Raw genomic sequence first — 21,889 nt, forward strand, 5'->3', positions numbered from 1 at the left:
GGGACCACAGAGATACAACACCCTTTAAATAGCGAACCATACTGGATGTGCTGCTACAAGAGAATTTTGAATTTTTCCCCATGACAAGGCCAACACCCTTCAAGGAACTCAAAGAAAGATGGAATAGATGCTCTGTAAGGGGAAGATGCCTGTTGCTGTCACCAGGTATCAAACATCCTTCAGAGTTGTACATATACTAAAGAAGTCCCACACACACAGGGGAGGTTGCTGACAACAATTCTCTCAACTGGAAGTGTATCTTGAACATTTGTTTTGGTGTTAAAAACACTTTCTCCACAGCAGTGTTGAATCTCATTTTCCGATACATTAAAGGCTTTTGTGGGATTCAATCTATTTGAGAAATTCACCAAACAAACCAGCATCTGCAAAACGTGGACTACTATGGCAGATGCTGATTGATTCTCTTGTTCCGACTTGGATCTGATAAGATAGCCATTTATTTATTGTTTTTGTTATACCGAGTTTCATGACATGTATCACATCAACCCGGTTTACAATTAACAGAGTGTGTAAAGCATAATGTAACGTAAACAATGTTCTCAATAAACGTAAACAATGTTCTCAATAAGAACCTTGAACTTTAGATATAGTGGATCAGATAGAGAATGTGAGAAAGTTACAATAAAACAGGGAAATTAACTTGGAGCTGGAAGATGGGAGAGATAGAACAGAGCAATATTTACATTTCAGTCTATTAATGTAATAGAGTAGCAGAGTGAGTAAATAAAATATGTGAGTAACTGAGGTAGTACATCACTATGAAACAGTACATAAATAATCAAATGTATAAATACATTTCAGCCTATTAATGTAATAGAGTAGCAGAGTGAGTAAATAAAATATGTGAGTAACTGTGGCAGTACATCACTATGAAACGGTACATAAATAATCAAATGCATAAATACGACAATGGTATGATAAAAGCACCGCAGGTATTGATGAGTGTCAATTTAAAGTTGGTTAATTCGTATTTAGGTCCAGTTATTGGATAATAGTTTGTGCTATTGAGTGGAGGTTTTATTCAAAGCTTGGAAATGCTTTTTTGAAAAGCCAAGTTTTTAGTCTTTTCCTAAATGTTAGAGAGCATGGTTCCTGTCTCAAATCTGGTGGGATAGAATTCCAGAGAGTTGGACCTGCTGAGGAGAAGGCTCTGAGACTCTATGATTTATGTTGGTAGGTTTTGGCCTTTGGAATTTGGAGTGACTCTCTGTAGTATTCCCTGATGGGTCTGGCGGAAGTGTATTTTTTAAGCGGTATTTGTAGGTCGAGGTGCGTGTGTTGGTTAATAGTTTTGTATATGATGTTAATGGTTTTGTACATGATTCTGTAGTGGATCGGTAGCCAATGGAGGTTTTTGAGGATAGGTGAAATGTGGTCCATTTTCCTGGAGTTTGTAAGGACTCTGGCTGCAGAGTTCTGAACCATTTGTAGAGGTTTGGTGTAAGAAGCTGGGAGGCCTAGTAGTAATGAGTTGCAATAATCTAATTTGGAAAAGATTATTGCTTGCAGTATTGTTCTAAAGTCCTGGGCATGGAAAAGTGGTTTAATTCTTTTCAGAATATGTAATTTGTAGAAGCAGTCCCTGGTGGTTTGGTTAATGAATTGTTTGAGGTTGAGTCGATTGTCCAGTATGGCTCCTAAATCTCTTACGTGGGCTGTTTGAAGGAGTGTGAGTGGTTTTGGGAGTGTGTTATTGTTTTCCGGTGATATGATCAGGAATTCTGTTTTAGAAGCATTAAGTACCAGGTTTAGACTGTTGAGGAGAAGTTTAATTTCTAATAAGCAACCGTCCCAGAATTCCATTGTTTTTGATATTGATTCTTCTATGGGGATCACGATCTGTACGTCGTCTGCGAATAGGAAGTGTTTCAGGCTTAATTTTGTGAGAAGTTGACATAGTGGTAGGAGGTAGACATTGAATAACGTGGGTGAGAGTGATGAACCCTGCGGCACCCCTCTATTGGAATGGTGGTATTGGGATTCTTTATTGTGAACTTTGACTCTATATCCTCTATTTTCTAGAAATGTTTTGAACCAGTTTAGTGTGGCACCTGTTAAACCAATGTTTGCCAGCTGTTGTAGAAGGAGGGCGTGGTTGACGGTGTCGAAGGCCTACAAATACCTACAAAAAATACACTTCCAGTTAAGGGTGTACTAGTATGTCTTCTCTGTCCAAAAAGGCTTCAGCTACCATCATGACCTTGGCAAAACTTCGCAGTGCTGTGGCCAGCTCAAATGGAAGAGTTCTAAAATGAAAATGATTCTATCAAACTGCAGTTATCTCTGATGCTCTTTTCTGATGGTAATGAGTTAATCAGCTTATATCAGATCTAGGGATAAGAAATGTTCTCCTTTTTTGACCATTATTATGACCAACTGTAAGGTCTCCAGAAGGTGGTGTGGCACTGAGGCATCAATTGATACCTTTGAGGTCCAAAATGGGCTTTAAAGTCCCTTCCTTCTTGGAGTCACAGAGTAAGTAGAGTACATTCCTCTGCTTTCTTCGCTGGTCGGATCTGGAACTACTGCTCCAAACTGCAACTACCTTTACAAGATTGACTATTGTTGCTTTTTTGCCTCTAACAACAACAGGAGACAAAGAAGGTATCTGAAATGGAAAAGGTCAATGCCAGACCATAACCATTTTGAATGGCATCCAGCACCCTGTGGTTTCTTGTGATATGAATCCATGTCAGATAAAATCTGAAGAGCCTTCTGCCCACTGGAATCACTGCACAGCAGACCCATTGGTCCTCATTGCTCCTCCTGACAAGCTTGTTTCATCTCAGGAATTTCATTTTCTTCCATGAAAGGACTGACCTCTTCGTGGTCCCTGAGGACTTGTGAGACTGAAAATTTCATCTAGGATGGTAATGTCTCAATTCTTTAGATTGCTGCGACTACATGGGCCCCTTAGATATCCTGCTATGCTTATCCTCCAATAATCTCTGGAGCTATACTTCCCCAAGATCCTTCACTAACTTTTCCAAGTCTTCACTGAAAAGGAGCTTGCTTTTGAAGGGTAGCTTGCTCAAATGAGACATCTGCAGACTAGTGCCTCAAAAATAGTAGTCTCAGAGTTATGATCATCATGGCCATGCCTTTGGACAAGGTACTAATGAAATCATGCTGCAAGACCACCAGGAAAACTGCACCCAGCTCCTTCCAAGCCAACCCACTAGACTCAAATGAGTTCCAATCCCCATCCAGGGTATCCAAAAGCTGCTGTGTCTATCTTACCAGAGCTTGGGCCATACCTCCCATAAACTGAAGCTTTGAAGGCTAATGATGATTTTCTCAAAGGCCTGTTTGAGCAAGGATTTGATTTTCCTGTCACTGAGAGCAGTACCCCCTTCCCATGGAGACTTTGGTCCAGCGAGTAACTGTGGTAACCAAGGCGTCTATCTTGTGGACCGCATAACATAAGTGTTTGGCCTCAGCCAGAAAGAGAGAAAGCTTTCTCATCTCTCTTCCCAATAAATAAGATAGGCATCAGAGACTTCCCATTACATGGTAATCATGTCTCTGATAGCCTTGTTTAAGGGAAAGGACTTTGGAGGTTTCCTGCACCCTTCTAGAATGGGATCCCCTTCTTATTTGGGATTCTTGGTCTGCTGATCAGAAATCTTAAAGGATTTCAGCAGTTAGGATATGAGAGAGATTAAGTTGATATTCCAAAGACTGTTGACTAGCAATGGTGTGCACCTATCAAAGAAGGGGCAAAATGTCTTCCAGAACAGAATGGCAAGACTACTAAGGAGGGCTTTAAACTAGAATCATTGGGGAAGGGTGAAAAAAAGCGCCAAGATAAGTGAAATATTATACACTGTATTGAAATGGGAAAAAGGGCAACATCTGCAAAGTTATGCAAAATAATGTTTATGAATTTTATTTGGTATGCCTTGTTTGTTTTAATTTTATGTATGTTGTGTAAAGGAGTCTATATTGGAACCCCTGAAAAGACCAGGACCAGACATTTAACCTGGTCCACCTTAAGACATAACCTAGGGAGTTAGGGGGATAAGAGGGAAGGCTCAGGATGGAACAAACAAGCACCAGGGAGCAGGATGTAGAAAGAGTACACCAAGAACACCTATGTCTGACTGCTACTGTTCCTGGTTTAAGCTCTGCTGAGGGTAAGCACTTCTTTTTGGGGAAATGGGAGTCTCTTCTGAAGGGATGGGCTCCACCTTAATCAGGGTGGAACCAGACTGCTGACACTAACCTTTAAAAAGGAGATAGAGCAGCTTTTAAACTAGAAAAAAGGGGAAAGTCGACAGTCGCTCAGCAGCACATGGCTCGGAGGGAGGTATCTTCAAAGGATACTAATGACGCATTAGAATTAGGGCATCCCGACAGTGAGGTTCCAATAATAAGAAAAGTAGTCCAAGTACCTGTAACTAAAAACTCACCTGAGCTAAAATATTCTAACTTATCCCTATCAATTAAAAAGCAGAATGAAAATACAAACAAAAAACAAACTTTGAAATGTTTGTATGCTAATGCCAGAAGTCTAAGAAGTAAGATGGGAGAATTAGAATGTATAGCAGTGAATGATGACATAGACTTAAATGGCATCTCAGAGACATGGTGGAAGGAGGATAACCAATTGGACAATGCTATATCGAGGTACAAATTATATCGCAATGACAGAGAGGAGCACCCGGGAGGCTTTATCTCCAGGATGGCATAGAGTCCAACAGGATAAACATCCTGCAAGAGACTAAATGCACAATTGAATCTTTATGGGTAGAAATCCCCTTGTGTGTTGGGGAGACTATAGTGATAGGAGTATACTACCGTCCACCTGGCCATGATGGTGAGACGGACAGTGAAATGCTAAGAGAATGGATGATAATCTGAGATCCAATGATCGCTGGATGGTGTGGTTCAGCATTAGCGTAGAGGCAGTTAAAGTTCATTCTAAGAAAAGGATTCCAGATTTCAGGAAAGGTGAAATTTAGACTTGCTAATTTCCTTTCCTTGAGTTCAGCCACATCAGTTCAGATCACTGGGTTATACTCCCCTATCAGCAGATGGAGACAAACAAAAATATCATTATCACCCTGCCAATACTTTCTGTAAACAAATTAAACATATTTTCTTCCCCAATACCCCATAATCAGAGGGCTTTGCAGGGAATGTAACAAATGAGATCTCCCCAAACCTTTGGAATACCGCAAACAGAAAGCTCTGATAAAGAACTACAACAAACTCAAACTTAGCAACTTAAATCTTCTCAGTCCTGCAGAAACAGATCAGATAAATGAGGCAAACTGCACTTCATAAGGGTCCTTGACTCATCTGCCAGGACTCAAGGAAAGGAAATTAACAGACAAGTCTAAATTTTACCACCTTCTTCATTCCATCAGACCAAGCTTAACAAGTTGGATGTACCAAAGTCATCCCTCAGACTGGATGAAATACTGCTAGCCCTGCTTTCAAAATATCTGAGCCAAATGTAGCATCTTCTCTGCTTGAACATTGAGGCAATATTGCTTTGTAAATAAATGCAAGCATGCCCAAGTAGTTACTCTGCAAATCTCCATTGGAGAAATACAACTAAGCTCTGCCATGAAGAAATCTGAACCCTACTTAAATCAGCCCTAGGGCAGCAGAATACTTCTGAAATATATGCAGAGCTGATGGCTTCTTTAATCCAACATTCTATTGTACTTTTAGAAGCCACTAAAGAGTGGGAACATATGAGCTAATCTCCTGAAGGAGTTAGTCACTTTCAAATACTGAAGAAGGATTTTGCAGACACAGAAATCTAGAAATGTGACAGCAGAAAACACCCTGCAGGCCATGTATCATGCCTAATCACTGCAAATACTCAGCTCCACATCCCTACCTATTCCCTCAGAGATTCCCTGTGCTTATCCCCATGCTTTTGTGAATTAAAATACTGTCCTCGTTTCCACCACCTACACTAGGAGGCTGTTCCAAGCATCCACCACCCTCTCTGTAAAGAAATATTTCCTTAGGTTACTTCTGAATCTATCCTTTTCACCTTTATCCCATGACACTTTGAAATGTCGCTATCATAGCTCCCCTATTCTGCCTTTCCTCTAAGGTATAACTGTTTAGATCTTTAAGTCATTCCCCACATGCTTTAGAATGAAGAACACCAACCGTTTTAGTAGTCACCCTTTAGACCAATTCCAATCAGTTTATATCATTTTGAAGATGCAGTCTCCACAAATTTACACAGTATTCCAAATGAAGTTTCACCAGGTATTTATACAAGGGCTATATTTTTTTTTTCTGCTGACCATTCCTCTCCACATGCAGCCAAGAATCTTTCTGGCTTTTGGCAAACATCTGTTTAGCCATCTTAAGGTCATCAGATACAATCAACCCCAGATCCTGCTCTTCTTTCGTGCTTAGGAGAATTTTATCCCCTATGCTGAACTAATCCCTTGGGTTTTTGCAGTTCAAATACATGACATTACATATTTTAGCATTTAATCTTGGCTGACAGACTGTAGACCACTCCTGAAGCTTTGCTCCTCATGTTTTCCAAACCTTCAGGAGACAGCTCTGGGGGTGGCCTATCAAGGAAGCAGAGGTCAAGGGAGACTGTGCCAGGCTCAACCCTCTCTTATACTGACTGCACACTTAAAATAGTAGCATCTCCCAACAAAAAATAATTGTTTCTGCAGCAGACCAAGCTCTGCCCAAGAACCTAGCCACCTATGATGCCCCGTGTTTCCCCCACTTAACACTTTCTTTTGCCCTCCATGCATCCCCTTTCCCTTGGGGCTCTTCCAGAAAACCTCAGCAGCCACTGGAATGCAATCCTGTCTGTACACTCAATACTTTTGCTAGTCTTTATTTTTAATAATATGATCAGCAATCCTGTTCAATGCAAAGACCTCTTAAACAGGTAGGGAACACGACCAGCGCTTCCAAAGCATGTTACAGATAAGAGACAAATTATACAATACAGCATAGTTGATGCACATGGTTAATGTAGCAGTAAGATATGTATGATATTGGTATTACAGATAGGGCCATTTTGTATAGTGCTACAAAGTAGCTTAAACTGGTTTGAACAGTGAGGATGGCAATGTTCAGTACAGTGCAGGATGGGATACAGTACAGATACATTTGTTTAGTCTATTTCAATGTTTAATCAGCAGATATTGCTTGGCAGATGAGGTAGATAGTTTCATTGAGTTCATGACATACAATGAGGCATACAGGATGTAGGCGAAGAAATCAACAGGCCACAGCAGAAAGAGGAGAATTCCAATTTCCAAGGGGACTGGAGAGAGTCTCAGGAACCCTGAGGCTACCTGAGCTAACAAAATTCCAGTTTATCCCTGTCAATTGAAAAGCAGAATGTAAATACAAACAAAAAACACACTTTGAAATGTTTGTATGCTAATGCCAGAAGTCTAAGAAGTAAGATGGGAGATTTAGAGTGTATAGCAGTGAATGATGACAGACTTAATTGGCATCTCAGAAACATAGTGGAAAGAGGATAACCAATGGGATAGTGCAATACCAGGGTACAAATTATATCGCAATGACAGAGAGGAGCATCTTAGTGGCGGGGTGGTGCTTTATGTCTGGAATGGTATAGAGTCCAACAGGATAAAGATCCTGCATGAGACTAAATGTACAATCAAGAGTAGAGGAGTAGCCTAGTGGTTAAAGCAGTGGGCTATGAACCAGGAGACCAGGGTTCAAGTCCCACTGTTGCTCCTTGTGACCTTAGGCAATGTAGAGATTACTTACCTGATAATCTCGTTTTCTTTAGTGTATGCAGATGGACTCAAACAAGTGGGTATAGTGTGCTCGTGCTAGCAGCTGGAGACGGATCTGACGTCAGCACGGGTACATATACCCCCACAGGAAGTAAAGCAATTCAGTAATCTTCCTTGCAAAGCTGTTATAGCTATATGAATACTGACCGATCGATTAATTAAACAGGATTACCCTGACCGGTTGATCGTAGCTGGAAACCGCCAGGATTCTAAACCGGAAGGCGTCGACACCCGGCAGGGTGGATGCCCTATGTAATAAAACATGGCTTACCTTGAGCCTGTGAAATCCCATGAATATTGGCAGCCGGGCGGGATGCTGAGTCCATCTGCATACATTAAGGAAAACGAGATTATCAGGTAAGTAATCTCTACATTTCCTAGCGTGTAGCAGATGGACTCAAAACAAGTGGGATGTACAAAAGCTACTCCTGGACTGGGCGGGAGGCTGCCCGCGGTCCGTGCAGGATTGCCCTCGCGAATGCGGTGTCCTCCCTGGCCTGGACATCCAGACGGTAGGAATCTGGAGAAGGTATGGAGGGAGGACCACATCGCCGCGTACAGATCTCAGCAGGCGACAGCATTCAAGCTTCTGCCCAAGAGGCCGCTTGCGCTCTGGTAGAGTGAGCCTTGACCTGTAGAGGCGGTGACTTTCCTGCGTCTACGTAGGCCGCCTTGATAACTTCTTTGACCCAGCGGGCGATAGTTGCCCGTGAGGCCGCTTCCCCTTGCTTCTTCCCGCTGTGTAGAACGAACAGATGGTCCGTCTTTCGTATGGCTTCGGACACTTCCAGGTATCTGGACAGTAGCCTGCCGATGTCGAGATGGCGTAGAACTTGACCTTCTTCTGACTTCTTCAAACCGTCTGTGGTAGGTAAAGAGATGGTTTGGTTGAGGTGGAAGTGTGAGACTACTTTGGGTAAGAAGGAAGGAACTGTGCGAAGATGGATGGCTTCTGGCGTGATTCGGAGAAATGGATCACGGCAAGACAGTGCTTGTAGCTCGGAGACACGGCGCGCGGAGCATACAGCCAGCAGGAACACCATCTTCAAGGTTAACAAATGGAGGGACAGGCCTCGAAGTGGACGGAAGGCGTGTCCCGCTAGAAAGTCCAAAACTAGGTTGAGGTTCCACAGGGGTATGGGCCACTTCAGTGGCGGACGAATGTGTTTGACTCCTTTCAGGAAACGTGAGACGTCTGGGTGTGTGGCAATGCTATTGCCGCCACTCCGTGGACCGTAGCAGGAAAGTGCTGCCACTTGGACCTTGATGGAACTGAGGGACAGACCCTTCTGAAGACCATCTTGCAGGAAGTCCAAAATGATAGGAATCTTAGCGGCATGAGGATTGGTGCTATGAGCTTCGCACCAAGCTTCAAATACTCTCCAGATCCTTATATAGGTTAGCGATGTGGAGAACTTGCGTGCTCTGAGGAGTGTATCTATTACCGGTCCTGAATATCTTCGTGTCTTCAGTCTAGCCCTCTCAATGGCCAGACCATAAGAGAGAATTGAGCTGGATCCTCGTGAAATATGGGACCTTAGCGCAGCAGGTCCCTGTGCGGCGGCAGGGGTAGTGGAGTCCCTGCCAGCAATCTTCTCATGTCTGCGTACCAAGGTCTTCTTGGCCAGTCCGGGGCCACTAGAAGAACTAGGCCTTTGTGCCGCTGAATCCTGTGTATAATGGCCCCCAGCAGGGGCCATGGCGGAAAAGTGTACAGCAGAATCCCCTGGGGCCATGGTTGCACCAGTGCATCGATCCCCTGAGACCGAGGGTCCCGCCTGCGGCTGAAATACCTGGGTACTTGAGCGTTGGACCTGTCCACTAGGAGGTCCATGCCCGGGGTCCCCCAACGATTCACAATCATCTGGAACGCCGTGGGTGACAGTTGCCAATCCCCGGGATGTAGACTTTCTCTGTTGAGGAAGTCTGCCGCGGCGTTGTCCTTCCCAGCGATGTGGACGGCGGAGATGTCCTGGAGATTCGCTTCTGCCCAAGTCATCAGGGGAGCTATTTCCAGTGATACTTGTTGGCTTTTGGTTCCGCCCTGTCGGTTGATCTATGCCACCGTGGTGGCGTTGTCTGACATCACTCTGACTGCTCTGTGTCGTAGTCTGTGGGCAAGTCGCAGGCACGCTAGCCTGACTGCCCGTGCCTCTAGTCGGTTGATGTTCCATCCCGACTCTTCTTTGTTCCACCGCCCTTGGGCGGTGAGTCCTTCGCAATGTGCGCCCCAGCCGCTCAGGCTGGCGTCTGTTGTGAGCAGGGTCCAGGTTGGAGAGGACATCCTGGACCCCCGGCTCCTGTGGCTTTGCTGCAGCCAACATCGCAGCTGATTCCATACCCTGGCTGGTAGAGGTAGGTGTACGGTGTAAGTTTGTGATCGCGGGCTCCACCGGGATAAGAGGGCGCGTTGTAAAGGCCTCATATGCGCCCGTGCCCATGGTATTACCTCTAGCGTGGATGCCATAAGGCCGAGGACTTGCAGGTAATCCCACGCTGTGGGCCGGACGGTGCGCAGCAGGGTCTGCAGACGATTCTTGAGCTTTTCTCTTTTTTTGGGAGTCAAGCTGACTCTGTCTGCTTGAGTGTCGAATAGGACTCCTAGGTATTCCTTCGACTGAGACGGCTGTAGGGAACTCTTGCTTAAGTTTACTATCCATCCTAGGCTCTCTAAGAGAGCAATCACTCTGCTGGTTGCCCGATGGCTTTCTTCTGGCGATTTTGCCCTGATCAACCAATCGTCCAGGTAGGGATGGACGAGAATTCCCTCCTTCCTGAGGGCCGCCGCCACTACTACTATTACCTTGGTAAAGATCAGTGGCGCTGTGGCTAACCCGAAGGGTAACGCCCGAAACTGAAAGCGTTGGCCCAGGACTTTGAAACGTAGGTAGCGCTGATGATCCCGATGGATTGGGATATGCAGGTAGGCTTCTGACAGGTCTAGGGATGTGAGAAACTCCCCTGGCTGTACTGAATTTTTGACAGATCGCAGAGTTTCCATGCGAAAGCTGGGTACCCGTAGGTAACGGTTGACGGACTTGAGGTCCAGGATGGGCGGGAAAATGCCCTCCTTCTTGGGCACTATGAAATAAATGGAATAATGCCCAGAATTTATCTCCCCTGCAGGCACTGGAATAATGGCCTTGAGGGAGAGAAGCCTCTGTAAGGTGACATCTAGCGCCGCTCTCTTGAGGGGTGAACAAGGAGATTCCACAAACTTGTCTGGCGGGAGCCGAAGAAAGTCCAGGTAGTACCCTTCTCGGATGATGGTGAGGACCCACTGGTCCGAGGTAATTGCGGCCCATCTGCGGTAAAAGAGGGTCAGTCTGCCCCCTATGGCTGCTACCCCCGGATGGGCCGGCTGATTGTCATTGTGGGGTATGGCCGGGGCTGGAACCCGAGCCGGCTCCCCTCTTATTGTGCTTAGGCCGAAAGGACTGGTTCCTGGCCTGTGACCGAGGTGCCTGGTAGCGAGTCCCGTAAGGGTTGACGCGCTGAGAGGCTGTACCTCTGGATGGTCTAGAAGACGGGCGCTGCCTCCTGTGTGGCCTGTCTTCTGGTAGACGAGGTAAAGGAGAGGCGCCCCATTTGTTGGCCAGCTTCTCCAGGTCGCTGCCGAACAGGAGAGATCCCTCGAAGGGCATTCTCGTGAGACGTGTCTTGGAAGAGGAGTCGGCCGACCAGTTACGTAGCCAGAGCTGTCTTCTGGCTGCCACTGAGGATGACACTCCCTTGGCTGCCGTACGGACGAGGTCGGAAGCTGCGTCAGTAAGGAATGAGAGAGCTGATTCCATCCCTTCTACCGGGCTGTTGTTCTGAGCCTGAGATAAGCAGGAACGCGTCACCACCGTGCAGCAAGTCGCAATTCGCAGGGACATGGCTGCCACCTCAAAAGCCTGCTTCAGGATGGCGTCCATACGCCGATCATGTGTATCCTTGAGGGCCGTCCCTCCTTCCACCGGGATGGTGGTGCGCTTCACAATCGCGCTGACCATGGAGTCTACCTGGTGGCACGCCAATAGGTCCTTAGTTGCCGGGGCTAAGGGGTACATGCCAGCCAAGGCCCGACCCCCCTTGAATGGAGCCTCCGGTGCAGCCCATTCCAGATCAATTAACTGCTGTGCCACTTGTAGGAGGGGAAAGTGGTGAGAAGTTTGGCGCAGGCCCTCTAACAGGGGGCTCACTCTGGGTTCCCCTGGGGTGTCATGGCCCGGAAGGGCCAGCTCCGACAGGCATTGCGAGATCAGGTCTGGAAGATCCACTCTGGTAAAGAAGCGCCTCATGGTCCGATAAGGTTCTACCCCCGAGGGAAGTTCTCCCTCTTCGCGGGGCTCCTCTTCTTCTGCCGGGTAGTCTGAATCCCCATAATTGGGGCTATCAGGTGACGAGTGGCCGTGCCTAGGCCGCGAGGGTCCAGGTGCCGGGTCATTCTGGACGTTCGGACCCGGTCGGGGAGCTGACTGCATTCTGACAAAGATATGAAGCCATATCCGGCCGCATGGGAACCAGGCCCCCTGGTTCACTGGCTGCTCCCTGCTGCTTGCTGGCTCCTGAGTGTTCCCTGAGGAACCGGCAAGAATGCTGGGCTGTGACTGACCCTGGCCCGGAACTCCCAGGGCCTCTTCACATTGGGCACATAGGGAGTCTGCATCCTCATTCTGTGTGGCCCTGAGGTTGCATGCAGAGCAGAGATTGATGCCTGATTCTGGAGGTGCCGGCACAGGCGAAGCCTGGTCACCCTTACTCTCCATGCCGCCGGTGAACTCAATAAGAGTCTATGTTATGCGCGAAAGCAGGCGCCTGAGATCAGCGCTCAGCAACGTGCGTCTATAACGTGCGCCTATAATGTGCGCTTATAGCATGCGCCTACCAATGTGCGCCTATGAACGGGCGCCTACCAATGTGCGCCTATGATCGTGCGCCTAACGCCGTGCGCGTAGCAACAGACGCCTATCGCCGTGCGCGGAGCAAAAGGCGAGACGCTTCAGGTAAAATATGATGGTGAGCAGGCAAACGAAATGGCGGCTTACTGAACTGGCCGCCCCAGAGGCATGCTCTGCTTCTCCTCGGATCCTCGGAGACCAACAAGGAAATGTATACGCCTTACCTTGTCTTCGGCGCTTCCCGGCTGTAACCCGGGCGGTCTCCGGCTGCGGGGGGAGAGGGCGAGTACCTTCACCGCCGCGCTCGAGGAGGTGCACCCGCTGCCTCTAGGCCGCACCTGAACTCGTCTCGCTTGGGGGCCAAGTCCACGCCAGGACCACGGAAGTCACCTCGGGAAACTCCACTGGGGAAGGGACCGACTGGTATCACCGCAGGAGTGCGGGGCTCGTCGTTAGTAGATATCGTCTAAGAATTTAGTCGTTAGAATTTGGAAGAACGCTCAGCGAGCGTGAAGGAGCTCCAAACTGCTTTGGAGACGGAAAATACTGAATTGTTGAGATTACTACCTGATAATCTCCTTTTCCTTAGTGTAGTCAGATGGACTCAGAACGAATGGGATAGTATCCGCGTGCTAGCAGTTGGAGACGGATCTGACGTCAGCACGGGGTATATATACCCCCTCAGGAAGCATAGCAACTCAGTAATCTTCCTTGCAAAAGCTGTTATGGATGTGTGTACTGACGCTCAGTGAAAAGTGAAACAGGATTCCCCTGACCAATTGATAGTAGCTGGAGACCGCCAGCATTCACAACCGGAAGGCGTTGACACCTCGTAGAGTGTACGCTCTTATGGAAATAGATGGCATGGCTTTCCTTGAATCGGTGAAACCCATGTACACAGGCAGCTGGGCGGGATGCTGAGTCCATCTGTCTACACTAAGGAAAAGGAGATTACCAGGTAGTAATCTCAACATTTCCTGGCGTGTAGCCAGATGGACTCAGAACGAATGGGATGTACAAAAGCTTTACTCCCAGCCTGGGCGGGAGGCTGCCTGAGGACCATGTAGTTCCGCCCTCGCAAATGCTGAGTCCTCCCTAGCCTGGACATCCAGACGGTAGAACCTGGAAAAGGTATGGAGGGAGGACCATGTCGCCGCTTTACATATTTCTGCAGGCGACAGCATCCTGGATTCCGCCCAGGATGCCGCTTGTGCTCTGGTAGAATGAGCCTTGACCTGTAGAGGCGGAGACTTCCCAGCCTCTACGTAAGCTGCTCTGATAACTTCTTTAATCCAGCGGGTGATGGTTGGCCGCGAGGCCGCTTCACCTTGCTTCCTCCCGCTGTGTAGGACGAACAGATGGTCCGTCTTTCGTAGTTCTTGTGTCACTTCCAGATATCTTGTACACTCTACGGTAAAATTACTTTACTGGCCTTTTCTTCTTTCCAGCTTGTTGCAAGCTTCCAAGTTCTCGCCCCCTGTTGATTGTAACTTTGACTTATTCCTGCTTTGGTTATCTTTCGTTTACGTGAATTTGTTACTCTAGTTTTTTCCCTTTGTTAAACTGTAAACCGATCCGATATGGTAATCTACTATGAAGGTCGGTATATAAAATTGTTAAATAATAATAATAAAAAATAATATCTGGGCAGCAATCTGCCAATGTCGAGATGGCGTAATAAACGCCCTTCTTCAGATTTCTTCAAACCCGCCGTGGTAGGCAAGGATATGGTTTGGTTAAGATGAAACTGTGAAACCACTTTAGGTAGAAAGGAGGGAACCGTACGAAGATGGATAGCCTCAGGAGTGATTCTGAGAAAGGGATCACGGCAGGACAGTGCTTGTAGCTCTGAGATGCGGCGTGCTGAACATACCGCCAATAGGAACACCATCTTCAAGGTTAGAGAATGGAGAGACATTCCCCGAAGGGGTCTGAAGGTGGATCCCTCGAGGAAATCCAAAACAAGATTGAGGTTCCATAAGGGCACAGGCCACTTTAGTGGCGGACGAATATGCTTGACTCCTTGCAGGAAGCGAGAAACATCTGGGTGCTTGGCGATGGTCTTGCCATCCCTCCTGGGACCATAAGCAAGACAGCGCAGCCACCTGAACTTTGATGGAGCTGAGGGAGAGACCCTTCTGAAGTCCATCCTGCAGGAAATCCAACACAATAGGGATTGTGGTCGCATGTGGATTGGTGCCGTGAGTGTCGCACCATGCCTCAAATACTCTCCAGATCCTTACGTAGGTGAGGGACGTGGAAAACTTACGAGCTCGGAGGAGTGTATCTATTACGGGCTCCGAGTAACCTCTTTTCTTCAGTCTAGCCCTCTCAATGGCCAGACTGTAAGAGAGAATTGAGCTGGATCCTCGTGGAGGATGGGACCTTGATGTAGAAGGTCCCGGAGAGGAGGCAGGGGAAGAGGCTCCCCTGCCAGTAGTCTTCTCATGTCTGCGTACCAGGGTCTTCTTGGCCAGTCTGGTGCCACTAGAAGAACTAGGCCCCGGTGTTTCTGAATCTTGTGGATGATGGCATCCAGCAGAGGCCACGGAGGAAAGGCGTATAGCAGAGTCCCTGGAGGCCACGGCTGGACCAGGGCATCGATTCCGTGTGAGAACGGGTCGCGCTTGTGGCTGAAGTATCTGGGTACTTGAGCATTGGACTTGTCCGCCAGTAAATCCATGTCCGGAATCCCCCAGTGATCCACAATCATCTGGAAGGCTGTGGGTGACAGCTGCCACTCTCCCGGATTTAGGCTTTCTCTGCTGAGGAAGTCTGCTGTGGTATTGTCCTTCCCGGCAATGTGGACGGCGGAGATGTCCTGAAGATTCGCCTCTGCCCAAGCCATCAGTGGGGCGATCTCCAGAGATACTTGTCGGCTTCTGGTTCCGCCCTGACGGTTGATGTATGCCACCGTGGTGGCGTTGTCGGACATCACTCTGACTGCTCTGTTCTTCAGTCTGTGAGCAAATCGAAGGCATGCCAATCGGACTGCCCGGGCCTCTAGATGGTTGATGTTCCACGCTGACTCTTCTCTGTTCCACCGCCCTTGTGCGGTGAGTTCTTCGCAGTGTGCTCCCCAGCCGCTCAGGCTGGCATCTGTGGTGAGCAAAGTCCACGTGGGTGAAGACATCTTCGACCCCCTGCTCATGTGGTTGGACTGCAACCACCACCGCAACTGGGTCCGCACTCTGGCTGGCAGATGCAGGTGCGTGGAATAGTTCCGTAGGCGGGGGCTCCAGCAAGAGAGCAGGGAGTGTTGTAGAGGTCTCATATGGGCCCTCGCCCAAGGTACCACTTCCAGGGTGGATGCCATGAGACCAAGAACCTGCAGATAATCCCAGGCTATGGGCTGACTGGCTCCCATCAAATACTGGATACGCTGCTGAAGTTTCAACTTTCTCTTGGAAGTGAGACTGACTGTGTCTGCCCGGGTGTCGAACTGTACTCCCAGGTATTCCAGTGATTGGGAAGGCTGTAGGCAGCTCTTGCTGAGGTTGATTACCCAGCCCAAGCTTTCCAGAAGGGCGATTACTCTGTCGGTTGTCCGAAGGCTCTCCTCTCGAGATTTCGCCCTGATCAGCCAGTCGTCTAGGTAGGGATGGACCAGAATTCCTTCCCGCCTGAGTGCCGCTGCTACCACTACGACCACCTTGGTGAATGTCCATGGTGACGTGGCCAACCCGAAGGGCAGAGCCCGAAACTGGAAGTGGCGTCCTAGAACTTTGAAGCGTAGGTAGCGCTGATGATCCGGATGGATCGGGATATGCAGGTATGCCTCTGACAGGTCTAATGCCGTGAGAAATTCCCCTGGCTGTACTGCAGCCTTGACGGAGCGCAGAGTCTCCATGCGAAACCTCGGTACCCGTAAGTATCGACTGACTGACTTGAGGTCCAGCACAGGCCGAAAGGTGCCCCCTTTCTTGGGTACCATGAAATAAATGGAATAGTGTCCAGAATTCACTTCCCAGGCAGGTACTGGGATGATGGCTTTCAAGGACAGGAGCCTCGCCAGGGTATCTTCCAATGCTGCCTTCTTGTGTATGGGACATGAAGATTCCACAAACTTCTCCGGAGGGAGATGATGAAAGTCCAGATAATATCCCTCCCGGATAATGGCGAGGACCCACTGGTCCGACGTGATCTCGACCCATCTGGGGTAGAAGAGGGTTAACCTGCCCCCTATGGCTCCGTTCCCCAGATGAATCGGCAGATTCTCATTGAGAGGCGCGGCCGGGACCCGAGCCCGGGCCTGCTCCCCTCTTGCGCTGCTTGGTCCGAAAGGACTGATTCCTGGCCTGAGGACGTGGTGCCTGGTAGCGACCCCTGTAAGGAACAAAGCACTGTGAACTCCTGCCCCTGGAGGGCCTTGGAAAGGCGCGCTGGCCCCTTCTGAACCGATCTTCCGGCAGTCTACGCAGTGGAGAGGCACCCCATGTACTGGCCAGTTTATCAAGGTCGCTGCCAAATAGGAAAGAGCCCTTAAAGGGCAATCTGGTGAGGCGTGTCTTTGAAGGCGCATCAGCTGACCATCTCCGGATCCAGAGCTGCCTCCTGGTGGCTACGGAGGATGAAATCCCCTTAGCTGTTGTCCGGACCAGGTCTGATGCAGCATCCGTGAGGAACGAAAGAGCTGACTCCATGTCTGCTGCTGGAGCGTTGTTCCTAACCTATGACAAACAGGCACGCGTCACCACTGTGCAGCAGGTCGCGATCCGCAAAGATAGAGCTGCCACCTCAAAGGTCTGTTTCAGAATGGCGTCCAGTCGCCGGTCATGAGGCTCCTTGAGGGCCGTCCCCCCTTCAACTGGAATGGTAGTGCGCTTGACCACAGCGCTAATCAAGGCGTCCACCTGAGGGCACGCCAGCAGGTCCTGGATAGCCGGTGCCAATGGGTACATGCCCGTCAGGGCCCAGCCCCCTTTAAAGGAAGCCGCTGGTGCCGCCCATTCTAAATCTATCAGTTGTTGTTGTACTGCTTGCAAGAATGGAAAATGGTGGGCTGTAGGACGAAGACCTTCCAGCAGGGGGTTCTGCGCAGAGGGTACCGTAGCGCTGGGACCTGTAATATCCAACTCCGCCAGACACTGAGACACCAGGTCGGAGAGATCCTCCTTAGGGAAGAACCGCCTCATGGTTCTATAGGGCTCAATCCCTGGGGGAAGGTCCCCCTCGTCCAGGAGTTCGGACTCGTCCGGTGAAACCTCCTGGTCCGATTGATCTGGACTGTCCAGTGGCGGGAGGTCCCGCTCACGATAAGGGTGTGAGGGTCCAGGAACAGGATCCGCCACTGCAGCGGCAGCCGCAGCAGCCGCCGCAGGAACCGCAGAAACAGCAGGAACAACAGGAACAGTAGGAACCGCAGGCCTGGATGGGAAGCCGTTTGCATCTGTACAAAGGCATGAATCCCCTTAAAGAGATCCACCCAGGAAATTGAAGCAGCCTCTAATCGCTGGGGTACGAGATCCCCCGGGATTCCCGATTGGTCGAGACTGCCCGCTAAATCCGGGGTAGCCCCTGGGGAACTGTCAGCAAATTGTGGCTGAGACTGGGCCTGGCCCGAGGGTCCCACATTGCACCAATCTCATCTTTGGGTGAGTTTCCTCTCTCCGAAGGTCATCAAATCTTCACAAGAGACCACTGTTCTGTTCGTACATCTCACGTTGAATGTCAAAGTGGCCCCTAACCCCCTACACTAATACTTAAACCTCACCTCAAGTTACTAGATGGGCCTCCCATAGGGATATAAATACCTATCTAGGGAGAGGGCATTATGGCTAGTGTCTCTCTCTCTCTTCTCTCTCTCTCTCTTACCTGAGCTCCCTGGGTTGTATGCAGGAAATACAACAGGTCTGGCACGTATCGCAAAGTGTGAAAACGTTATCGCAATTTGCGCTAACTTAGCGTTTCGCATAGGTATTAGCACAAATTGCGATAAACTATTAGCATAAAACACGCCCCTTTTGCTATCACATGCGATACTTATCGCATTTTGATAAATCCAGGCCTTAGATTGTAAGCCCTCTGGGGATAGGGAAATACCTACAGTACCTGAATGTAATCTGCTTTGAAGTGCTTAAATTAAGTGTGAAAAGTGGAATATAAAAAAATCTAAAAAAAAAAATCTAAATAAATATAAGTAGAAATACCCTTCTGTGTTGGGGAAGAGAATAGTGATAGGAGTTTACTACCATCCACCTGGCCAAAATGGTGAGATGGACAGTGAAATGCTAAGAGAAATTAGGGAAGCTAACCAAACTGGTAGTGCAGTAATAATGGGAGATTTCAATTACCCAAATATTGACTGGGTAAGTGAAACATCAGGGCATGCTAGAGAGATAAAGTTCCTGGATGGAATAAAAGACAGTTTTATGGAGCAATTGGTTCAGTAACCGATGAGAGAGGGAGCAATTTTAGATCTAATTCTCAGTGGAGCGCATGATTTGGTGAGAGAGGTAATGATGGTAGGGCCGCTTGGCAATAGTAACCATAATATGATCAAATTTGAATTAATGACTGGAAGGGGGACACTATATAAATCCATGGCTCTTGCGCTAAACTTTCAAAAGGGAAACTGATAAAATGAGAAAAATAGAAAAAAACTGAAAGGAGCAGCTACAAAGGTAAAAAGTATGCAACAGGCTTGGACATTGTTAAAAAATTCCATCCTAGAAGCATAGACCAGATGTATTCCATGCATTAAGAATGGTGGAAGGAAGGCAAAATGATTACCGGCATGGTTAAAAGGTGAAGGAAAAGAGGCTATTTTAGCAAAAGATCTTCATTCAAAAATTGGAAGAAGGATCCTTCAGAAGAAAATAGGATAAAGCATAAGCATTGGCAAGTTAAATGTAAGACAATGATAAGAAAGGATAAGAGAAAATTTGAAAAGAAGTTGGCCATAGAGACAAAAACTCACAATAAAATTTTTTTAAATATATCTGAAGCAGAAAGCCTGCAAAGGAGTCGATTGGACTGTTGGATGATCAAGGGGTTAAAGGAGCACTTAGAGAGGATAAGGCCATTGTGGAAAGATTAAACAATTTTTTGCTTCAGTGTTTACTGAAGAGAATGTTGGAAAGATACCCGTTCCAGAGAAGGTTTTCATAGGTGATGATTCAGATCAACTGAACCAAATCATGGTGAGCCTGGAAGATGTGGTAGGCCTGATTGACAAACTGAAGAGTAGTAAATCACCTGGATCAGCTGGTATACACCCCAGGCTTCTGAAAGAACTAAAAAATGAAATATCAGAACTATTAGTAAAAATTTGTACCTATTATTAAAACCATCTGATGTACCTGAAGACTGGAAGATGGTCAATGTAACCCCTATATTTAAAAAGGGATCCAAGGACAATCCAAGAAACTATAGACTTCTGTGACAGGAAAAATCGTGGAAACTGTTCTAAAGAATAAAATCACAAAACATTTAGATAGACGTGGTTTGATGGGACACAGCCAACATGGTTTTACCCAAGGGAAGTCTTGCCTCACAAATCTCCTACATTTTTTTGAAGGGGTGAATAAACATGTGGACAAAGTTAAACTAGTTGATGTGGTGTATTTGGATTTTCAGAAGGCATTTGACAAAGTCCCGCATGAGAGCCTTCTAAGAAAACTAAAAAGTCATGGGATGGGAGGCGATATTCTTTTGTGGATTGCAAATTGGTTAAAATAAAACAGAGAAGAAGGATTAAATGGTCAGTTTCACAGTGGAAAAAGGTAAACAGTGGAGTGTCTCAAGGATCTGTACTTGGACTGGTGCTTTTTTATATATTTATAAATGATCTGGAAAGGGGTACAATGAGTGAGGTGATCAAAGTTGCAGATAACACAAAATTATGCAGAGTAATTAAATCTCAAGCGGACTGTGATGAATTGCAGGAGAACCTTGTGAGACTGGAAGATTGGGCTTCCAAACGGCAGATGAAAGTTAACATGGACAAGTGCAAAGTGATGCAAATATGGAAAAATAACCCTTGTTGTAGTTACACAAAGTTAGGTTCTATCTTAGGAGTTACCACCCTGGAAAGGGATCTAGGCGACATAGTGGATAATACATTGAAATCATTGCCCAATGTGCTGTGGTGATCAAAAAAGCAAACAGAATGTTAGGAACTATTAGGAAGGGAATGGAAAATAAAACATAGGATGTCATAATGACCTTGAATACTGTGTGCAGTTCGGTTCACCGCATCTCAAAAAGGCTAAAGCTGCACTGGAGAAAGTGCAGATAAAGGCGACCAAAATGATAAGGGGCATAGAATAGTTGCCCTATGAGGAAAGGCTATAGAAGTTAGGGCTGTTCAGTTTGGAGAAGAGATGATTGAGGGGGGATAGGATAGAAGACTACAAAAACATGAAAGGACTTGAACAAGTTAATGTAAATTGGTTATTTACTCTCTCAGATAATGGAAGGACCAGGGGCACAACATGAAGTTAGCAAGTGGCTCATTTAAAATAAATCGAAGAAAATTCTTTTTCACTCAGTGCATAGTTAAGCTCTGGAATTCAGTGCCAGAGGATGCGGTTACAAACCAAAATAACAAAAAAAATCCATGTAATGAGAAAAAAATGAATCCACAAAAAATCAAATAATACCCAGTACATATTAATAAATTATAAAGTGATACGCTATATGTTACTTCAATGAAAAATATTTATTGAGGATGGAGTTGGTTTCATATATTGTTGTTAGTGCTACCAGCCAAGTTACCTTGGAACAAACTTAAGAATAATCACTAACCGCCTCTTACCTCCTTTTGTAGTGTATCAACAAATGTGTTATACCATCAAAAACAATACATCAAAGCTCTGGTCTGAAAGCACTATGAAGCAGAAACCTTTTCACTGAGTGAAAAACTTAAAAATAAACGCCATTTAACATCGATGTACTCAGCCAGTTTTTTTTCCGATCCCGATGAAGCCAAATTTCGAACAGTTTTCCTTCTTCAGGGGACCCAACACGGCCAGATAATAAAGGTTCTTTCATCAGGCTTCTGTTGAAAACAATCGTATCTTGGCTAAATAATCAATGATGTTACATTAAGCTTCTTTTTAAATCCATCGTGATTCCAGCATTATAGATTACAGGCACGTAACTAACAGTTTTGTGAGTATAAATAATAATCACGGGACTCGGAAACTCTCCAATCAGAATGAATAGCGTCATAAGAGGGACAGCCAATCAGAGTTCTCATTTAAGCCT

The 21,889-nt window shown here is 47.0% G+C and overlaps 1 protein-coding gene across 2 annotated transcripts in view; it reads right to left on the reverse strand.

The window, feature by feature from the left end:
* SMARCA1 (SWI/SNF related, matrix associated, actin dependent regulator of chromatin, subfamily a, member 1) overlaps window positions 1-21,889 on the reverse strand; it is an 856,940-nt gene that overhangs the window by 69,884 nt on the left and 765,167 nt on the right. The window lies entirely within an intron of this gene.

The sequence above is a fragment of the Rhinatrema bivittatum genome, chromosome 6 (assembly GCF_901001135.1).
Source record: "Rhinatrema bivittatum chromosome 6, aRhiBiv1.1, whole genome shotgun sequence".
Lineage (NCBI taxonomy): Eukaryota > Metazoa > Chordata > Amphibia > Gymnophiona > Rhinatrematidae > Rhinatrema > Rhinatrema bivittatum.